The sequence below is a fragment of the Myotis davidii genome, unplaced genomic scaffold, assembly GCF_000327345.1.
Source record: "Myotis davidii unplaced genomic scaffold, ASM32734v1 scaffold98, whole genome shotgun sequence".
NCBI lineage: Eukaryota > Metazoa > Chordata > Mammalia > Chiroptera > Vespertilionidae > Myotis > Myotis davidii.
The window spans coordinates 887230-896545 of record NW_006294654.1 but is presented as its reverse complement, the minus strand read 5'-3'; the positions used below and the strand labels follow the sequence as shown (position 1 = coordinate 896545).

General features: G+C 36.2%; 1 protein-coding gene across 1 annotated transcript in view; it reads left to right on the top strand.

Moving 5' to 3' along the window:
• GNAQ (guanine nucleotide binding protein (G protein), q polypeptide) overlaps window positions 1-9316 on the top strand; it is a 166232-nt gene that overhangs the window by 111776 nt on the left and 45140 nt on the right. The gene's annotated exons all lie outside the window — the stretch shown is intronic.

Here is a 9316-nt window from a genome sequence, read left to right as displayed (position 1 = left end):
GTACCACTTCCCTTATCTGAGGTTTCGCTTTCTGTGATTTCAGTTACTTGCAGTTAGTTGCCATCCAAAGATATCAAATAGGAAATTCCAGAAATAACTCAGTAAACAATTTATAAGTTATTAATTGTGCACCATTCTGAGTGGCTTGATGAAATCTTGCACTGTCCTCGCCCGGGACATGACTCACCTCTTTGTCCAGCATATCCATGATATAAATGCTCCCCAACCCTTAGTCACTTAGTAGGCACCTCAGTTGTAAGACTGACTGTCAAAGTGTTGCAGTGTTCGTATTGAAATAACCCGTTTTATTTAATAATGGCCCCAAAGCACAAGAGGAGTGATGCTGACAGTTCATATATGTCAGAGAGAAGCAATACAGCCTTTTTTTTAAGTGAAAAGGTGAAAGTTTTCTACCTAATTAGAGAGTCCACATTCACATGACTTTTATTACAGTACTAGAGGCCCAGTGCATGAAATTCGTGGATGGGTAGGGTCCCTAGCACCTGCCAACTGGGGGCGCCTCCCTTCCCCCAGCTACCTGCTGCCACTGTTGCTGCTGGCCCCATTCTGAGTGGCTTGATGAAATCTTGCACTGTCCTTGCCCGGGACATGACTCACCTCTTTGTCCAGCATGCCCATGCTATAGATGCTCCCCACCCCTTAGTCACTTAGTAGGCACCTCAGTTCTAAGACTGTCTGTCAAAGTATTGCAGTGTTTGTATTGAAATTACCCCTTTTATGATTTTTCTACTTTATTGTTAATTTCTTACTATGCCTGACTTATAAACTGAACTTTATCATAAGTATGTGTGTACAGGAAAAAACATAGTGTATAAGGGTTTGGTACTATCCAGAGTTTCAGGCATCCATCTTGGAACATGTTTCCCGCAGATGGGGAGGTGGGGAAATGACTACTTTGTATGCATTTCTATCTTTATCTATATTGGTGTTGGTTTATTGTTCCATAATTCTTGGTTGTAATATTTTGAACATACTGCATATTTCAGAAGCAGACATATGACAACATGTCTGATGTCTTTAAATGTTGAATCAAGACAAAAAATATTTTGAGGGCTTGTCTACTATGTGCTGGGTCCCAGGGAATCTAAAGAGATACCAAAATGAAGAAAGAAAAAAATCTACTTTGCCCTAAAAGACCTCATAAATGAGGTAATGCTTTTGTAAGATGTAAGACACAAACACATTATTTTATTTCTTACGTCATTTGTTTACATAATAGCTATAGGAAAAGTGTGTTTATCAATACACATTATGTATGAGATAAATGCTTTGTATCTATAGAGAAATTAATGTTGTGATTTAATGCTGGTCAATTTACCACTTTAAAATTTACAAAGCAGAAAATAAATTTCTTAGCTCTTCAGCTAATTCTGGTTAATCCACTTCTTTATCTGAACATTACAAATCATTTATTCCATTTTTCACCCAACATTGCTAGTGGAGATCAGGTCTTTGTATAAAATAGTATATACTTTTACATTTTAATCAGAATAAAATGACATTGTTTTGGTTATCAGATATCATAATTACATTTTCCACAATAACTTACCATTCAATGTATAGGCACTATGTACATCTAAAAATATTTCTACAGTTTTTTTGATTCCTATGGTGATGTATTATTCTACAAATTAAATAAATTATTAGTTTTTCATTAGGACATCCTATTCACTTGGGAATATTTTTAAAGTCTCACTTGTAATTCTATGAGATAAAAGTCTTTTTAAAAAATGATTTGAGAGAGTGACAGAGAGAGAAATCAATGTGAGAAAGAAACGTTGATTAGTTGCCTCCCGCCTACCCTCCAACTGCATAAAACCCACAACCTGGGTTCGTGCCCTGACCGGGAATCGCCCGCCAACTTTTTGTGTATGGGTGCTCCATATACTGAGCCACACCGGCCAGGGCAGAGATAACAATAATTTTTATGCTGTTTATTTCTCAGACATCAGGTCAGCCTAATGGTATTATGGCAGATAAATTAGGCATAGTAAGAAAAATACTGCTTTTTCATTACTTCATCCATTATTTGTAATCATCACTGTTGACCCTGTTGGTAATTAGAAAACACTGTCAAAGTACTTTTTAATATTGGGATGTAGTTACATTATGTATATATTTCAGTTGTACTATAATATATGAAAATGTCATTGCTTCTCTACTTTCTTAAATCATTAAGGAAATTTGGAACTATGGAATTCTGTTTTCCTTAAATTGTATGCTTGTGGTAAGACAAAATTGAAATAATTCCCCCCCAAAATTCTGTTCTTGGTTTTGAAATCCGAAGTTCATCACTTTAATCCAAAGCAGACTTTGTTATACCTCCCTTGGTATATATTTGTGAGAAAAACCTGTGAATGGGTACTGACAGCCTCCTTTTCTATCCTGGGGAACTGGGGAAAATCACATTGCAGACCACCTGTCAAGGCTACTATGGGAAGTATGCTAGACTATTGCTTTTGCTTTTAATATTTCTAAAAGTTTTTGTACTAATCTTCAAAATTTCTGTAGATCTGCTTTTGTCTGTCTGAATTCTCAGCCTTCCTAGACTTTGGAAAATGCATTTCTGTTGTTCTTTTTCTTTCTCTCCAAAGAAGGAAATACATTATCAAATAATGGGTAAAAATAACTAGCGTTGTAGAGCTCTGTTGATTTGCATATTCCCTTTGCTGTCTGATTTTCCCTGTGATAACACATCAGCACGAAGCCAACTATTTCACTGTAATCTTTCATGCACATATTATTTCAGAGCACACAATAAGGCATCCACATAACATATTTCAGTTTATCAGTGTGTATCCAAACTCTGTCTTTTAGTCTTTATTTTACTGGATTTTTGTTACATGAATATCTGAGCGCTAATACAAAGATGCTTCCTTAGACGTTGGCCTAGGTCAGTGATGGCGAACCTATGACACGCGTGTCAAAGGTGACACGCGAACTCACTTTTTTGGTTGATTTTTCTCTGTTAAATGGCATTTAAATATATAAAATAAATATCAAAAATATAAATCTTTGTTTTACTATGGTTGCAAATATCAAAAAATTTTTATATGTGACATGGTACCAGAGTTAAGTTAGGGTTTTTCAAAATGCTGACACGCTGAGCTCAAAAGGTTCGCCATCACTGGCCTAGGGTCTGCCTTACAGACCAGCCACTTTATAGATTCTCAAAGACTTAGACTTTTTTCTCCTCCACTTCTTTTTTTGAATGTGTGCTTCTAATTTATGTTAATCCTTTTGAAATTATCAAGACCGGCTATGTTTTAGTTTTATGAAACTATCAAGAGAATTTCTCATACCCGAGGACCCCTTTAACCAAGATTGATTCCTGAATATTGGTTCTCATAACCATTTATCCTTCAAACCTGATTCTTGAAATTGCTCAGTATATTAAAAAAAATAGTAAAAGAAGAGAATAGACCTTTATAATACCTTAAGCACTTTATACCTGTTCAAAATGCGCTTAAACCCGTCACTGATTTGAACCTCACCCGCTGCCCTCCCTGTGAAGTTAGAGCCAGGCTTGCTGGTATGTGTTAGGGATGCAACATGGAGAGATTAAGAACCATGGTCAAAGGTCCCCAGGGCTCCCTTCCCTGCTATTCCAGGCCAGCTTTCCCTCCCTCCTTTCCCAGCCTCTTCCAGAAATCTGAGACAAACTCAGAGGAAAAGTGAGAGGAGCTATTGACATGGCCAGGAGCATGGAAGCAGAATGAAAATCCGCCCTTTGAAGAAGGAGTTGAGATACCTCTCCTCTGCCCCTAAGCTCTTATTATTATTCTCACAGGTCACAGAAGACTTCACCAGTAATCAGAATTCCTGTATTGCTCATCGGATTTTGAACTGTCGTAAAACAAATAGTCTAAATTATGCATTTCCCTTGGATATTTTGCCTCTACTTTGGTTTTAAAATGAAGCCATTTTGAAGTCATTCAGCTGTAGCCAAAGTTTGAACATTTTCTTTAAACGTGTGAAACATGTACTTCGTTCTGCTCTAAAAACTCTAAGTGAGCTCTGGGAATTTTTTTTTCCACATAAAATTCAGCTTTGAAGGTAAAACTGACTAAAAATTGAGGGGTAAAAGAAATTTGAACTCCAAAGGAAATGGCTAAAGGAAACTTTTAAGTGTCGTTAAAGGTAAAAGCTTAGGTAAGTGGTCGGCAAACTCATGAGTCAACAGAGCCAAATATCAACAGTACTTCTTCAAAATAGACTTGCCCAGGCTGAAAACCGACTTCTGCGCATGGGCCACAAAGTGTCAGTTGCACTGTATGTGCACCCGCACGTGGTATTTTGTGGAAGAGCCACACTCAAGGGGCCAAAGAGCCGCATGTGGCTCGCGAGCCGCAGTTTGCCGACCACGGGTTAGGTTAAACTCTCCAGTCTCAATTAGACTGATTCTAACCCTCCTTTATTGACTCTTAATCAGATTATGAAATCAGAAACTACATTTTGCTTCTCAGCCTTTGGTATACTTGCCTCGGATTCATGGCCTGGTTAGCAAAGATATTCCTGAAAGACGCCCTACTTTTTTATATGTAACCCCTTTTCCATTTCCTCATTCCTTTGTTCATTTAGCCACTAGTTCCTGTTTGAAACTCCTTTCCTTGCCCTTTTCATTACTCACCGTTTCTCTTTCCTCCATTATTTCATTCTTTCTCCATTTCTTCATTTGCACTGAAGGAAGTTAGAAGGAAGTTTTCTGATCCCCATTTATGAGTCTGAACCGGAGACCTTAATACTGGTAAGAGGGTGGGGGAAGCAGGCACACACATGGGCACTTTTTGTATGGATGTGTATTGGAAATCTTTTAAAGACTTTACATGGAACCCATATTAATATAATCTGTGCAATACTTTTTTTAAAAGATGAGTTATGGCTTGGCTGGTGTGGCACAGTGATTGAATGTTAACCCATGAACCTAGAGGTCACGGCTCAATCCCCAGTAGGGGGTGTGTTCAGGAGACAGCTGATCGATGATTTCCTCTCATCATTGATGTTTCTAGCCCTCTCTCCCTATTCCTTCCTCTCTCTGAAATCAAGAAAAACATTTAAAAATGAATTATATTATAAAATAGTATGTTTAGTGTAATCTGATTTCTGTAATTACAACTAATTATATATGCAGAATTACTTTAGGGAAGGTTATTAGCCCCCCAAAAGAAAATAATTTGTAAGATTTTATACCAAGACCAAGGTGTAAACTGTGATAGTCATTGTTGCTAGATGATAGCATCACAAATAACTGAAACTATATTTTTTTCTTAAGTAAAACAAAGTAAGACTTTAGATTGGAATTTCAGCTCTGCTATTTCCCAATTTAGTTCATTTTTCTTTCTGATTATCTTTTTCTTACTGATTTGTAGGAGTTCCTTACATCTTTGGATGTCAGCCTTTTATAACATGTATTGTATACATCTTCCACTTTGTAGGTTGGCATTTATTCTCTTAATGGTGTTTTTTGATCAACAAAGTAGTATGTTTTAATAAAATCTATCAAAAATTTTTTATGGTTATATGTTTGTGTTTGTGTGTTTTCCTAACTGCACACACGCAGTAGGATAGAATAAATCACCTGAAAAATCTGGATGAAAGGACAGTAAGGGTTGGAGAATGAGATTAAGAAGTGAAATAAAAGTAACACAACCAGGTATCTTTCCTGTGGTAGTCTAAAATTTAGTCAGCGTCTCTTAGCATCCAATTTAAGGAGGTAATCATGCTCTGTTACAAGATTCACTGTGCTTTGTTTTTTTTTGAAAGTCAGCTTCTCCTGGTACTGAGCCTGAGTGTCTCCTGCAACTTCATTAAGAGATGCTATTAAAAATTATATCCATGACACAAAATTAAATCCCATGATAGTATTCCTCCAGGAAACCAAATATTAGAATTCATAAGGGCTGTTTAAGCTTCCCTCAGTGTAAGTTGTTGCCATAATATCAGTGTTTGTGGTGAGCCAATATTGTGTGGCCTAAACACACCACCTGATGTAAGAATAAAACTGAGAATAGCTAGGGAAGTGGATTTTGTTTACTTCTGTTTTGTTTTGTTTTAAAATATATATTTTATTATTGATTTCACAGAGGAAGGGAGAGAGAGAGAAACATCAATGATGAGAGAGAATCATTGATTGGCTGCCTCCTGTATGCCCCACACTGGGGATTGAGCCCGCAACCTGGGTATGTGCCCTGACTGGCAATCGAACTGTGACCTTCTGGTTCATAGGTCGACACTCAACCACAGAGCCACACCAGCCGGCCTACTTCTGTTTTTATAAACACTTTCAGTGAAACAAAAAAAAGTATAAAATTATAGAGAACTTACAATTTTGACATATTTGCTTTAAATCTTTATTTTCACGGAAAGAAAGTGACACAGGTATAATTAAAGACCTTGTGTAACCTTCCCTGATACATTTCTCAGCATTGCTTTTGAGATTTTTTTCGGGGTTGCTACACAGGATTCTTATTCATTTATTTAGACCACCGTTTAATTCCATTTTGTGAATAAGCCCTACTGTGTTTCACATACTTCTCATTCAATCACATTTTTAATGCAAATTACCTTTTTTTATCCTTGCCCATTCTCCCCCTTACTCCAACCCCAAACAGAGTTGTCTTTTTTTTTAAGAGATAGAGACACAATTTTAATCATATTCTGGTGACTGTTTTTTGCTGGTTATACATATAGAAATTACCTTCCAGTGAGTGGCGTTTCCTTTATTAGTTATACTATTGTATTTTCTTCAAGGAGAATATGAAGATAGATCCTTTATTTCCTATTAAAAGTTACAAGGTTTTGCTTTCCATAGGCTTTCTGTGCGCCTGTACTTGATTTTTGTGTATGATGGGAAGTAAGAATTTACAATTTTTTGCCATATTTCTGTTCAGTTCTCCCAGCACCATCTGTTGAATAGTAAATTCATCGTTCATCTTCACTGATGGTTTTTCAACCTTTTAAATTATGAAATATATACATTTACATAAAAATGTGCAGCACACTGACATCACAAAATGTCACCGGGTGTCAAAACAGAACGTTGCCAGGACCACTGACACCCTGCTGGTGCCCCTACCCGGCCGGGGGCCACTGTCCTTTAAGGTGAACACTTCTTTGCTTTTGTCTTTCATTTTAACACTTAAATATGCATCCTTGAACACTATAGTCTAGTTTTGGTTGATTTGGTTGAGTGAATAAAGAATCAGTGTGTTTCCCTTTTATACAAAAGGAATTAAACAGTGTGTTTTTAGAATATTCTAGACAGTATGCTATTTTAACTTACATAAACTCTTATGTCTTGTTTCTTTTACTCAACATTATGTTTGTAAGGTATATACATTCTATATTCTACATAATTCACTTATATACATTGCCATGTAGTAGTCGACTGCATGAAAATACCACAGTTTGTGTATCTGTTCTCTTATGAGTGGACTCTTGGTATGTTTCCAGAGTGAGGATATCACAAATCATGTTGCTGTGAATACCAGGTACATGTGTCTTGGCACACATGTACTTCCTGTTGGATATATGCCTAGGAGTAGAATCACGGGCACATAAAGAATATATATCTTCACCTTTAGTAGATGGAGCGAAAGTGTTTTCCAAAGTCAAAGTACTAATTTATCCTCCCACAAGCAATGTCTGAAAGTTTCTGTCACTTCCCATCTTTGCCAACTGTTGGCATTGTCAGCCTTTTTCATTTTAGCCCTTCTGGTGGCTCAGTGCTGAGCTGTAGGCCCTGCATGTGCCTGCTTACTTGGGCATACCCTCACCCCTAGTGCATAGCCATAGTGCAAAGCAATGATTGTTCACTAGGGCCCTAACCCCCTTATCCTCTCAGCTGCCACCTCCAGAATCAGCAAATATCTCCGTGGAGAGAGTGGCCCCAAATATAGGCTCACTTCTCTAGATTCGTCTTTTTCCAAGATTCTGGTCTGATATTTCTTGATTACTTTCTAGGCCTCTGAGGCTTTTAAGCAAATATATTTTTTATTCTGTTAGTTCTTCTGAATGTTCTCTTTCCACTGATATTAATGACACCTGTGATGTGTGTCAGGTTTTATTACACGCCTTGGACTTTCTCAGGGCTATTTGGTTAACTTATCTACTACTCCTGTAGCAATGTAAAAGTTATCAAGTCACTAGTTGTATAATCATCTTGATATCTAGTGCATCAAATCGATCTACCTTGTTATTTAGAATTTAGTCCTTTACCTACTCTTCTATTTGAATTTTAAGCTCAACTTATCAAATTCTAAACAACAAATTTAATTGGAATTGTAGTAAATATATAGTTAATTTGAGGTTACTTTTTCATCTTCACAGTATTGAGTTTTACCATCCATAAACATAACATGATGTAGCTCACCATATATCATTTAGAACATTGTTTATGTCTTTGTATGTGATCAGTCTTTATAAATGTCCCACGTGTGCTTGAAATTGTGATCTCGTATTTTTGGGTGCAAGGTTCTACATTATGTGTATTAGACAAACTTGTTAATTGAGTTATTCAAGTCTTTTATAGCCTTACTAATTTCTTGTCTGCTTGATCAATTATTGTACCTGGGTTGCAGGTTTTGATCTCTTGCCCTAGTTGGGGCTCGTGTGGGAGGCAACCAATCAATGTGTCTCTCTCACATTGTTCTTTCTCCCCCTTCCTCCCTCCCTCCCTCTCTCATTTCCACTCTCTCTAAAAATCAATGAAAAAAAATATCCTCAGGTGAGGATTAAAAAATAATAAAATAAAGATGGATAGAGAAATAGATATTCTTATATGCTGCTGGTAAGAGGATAATTTGGTACAATTTGCCAATTTATGGGAATTTGTAAAAGCCTTTAGTCCAGCAATTTTACTTAAAGGGATTTATGCTAATTGTTTAATTGGCTATATATCTCAAAGATATATAGAGGATAGTTCATCACAGCATTGTATATAGCTGTGAATAATTGAAAACACCTAAATTATTCAGTAGTAGGAGATTGGTTAGAAACCAGAGTATATATAAAAAATAAAATGCTATTTAAATACTAAAATGATAATATGAATGTATACTTAATATTAAATAAAAAGTTGTTAATTGTATATTAATATAAAGAAATGATTTCAAAATAACATTGATAGCATGCATCTAATTTTTAAGATATGTAACACAGGTATTTATTATTGATGCTTACAAAAATATCTGGAATGTTAATGTGAAACTGAGGCAAGGATTCTCTCTGAATGATTGAATTAAGGGCAGTTTTTTTAAATTCATTTTACTTATTTTCTTATTTTTTTATATGAATA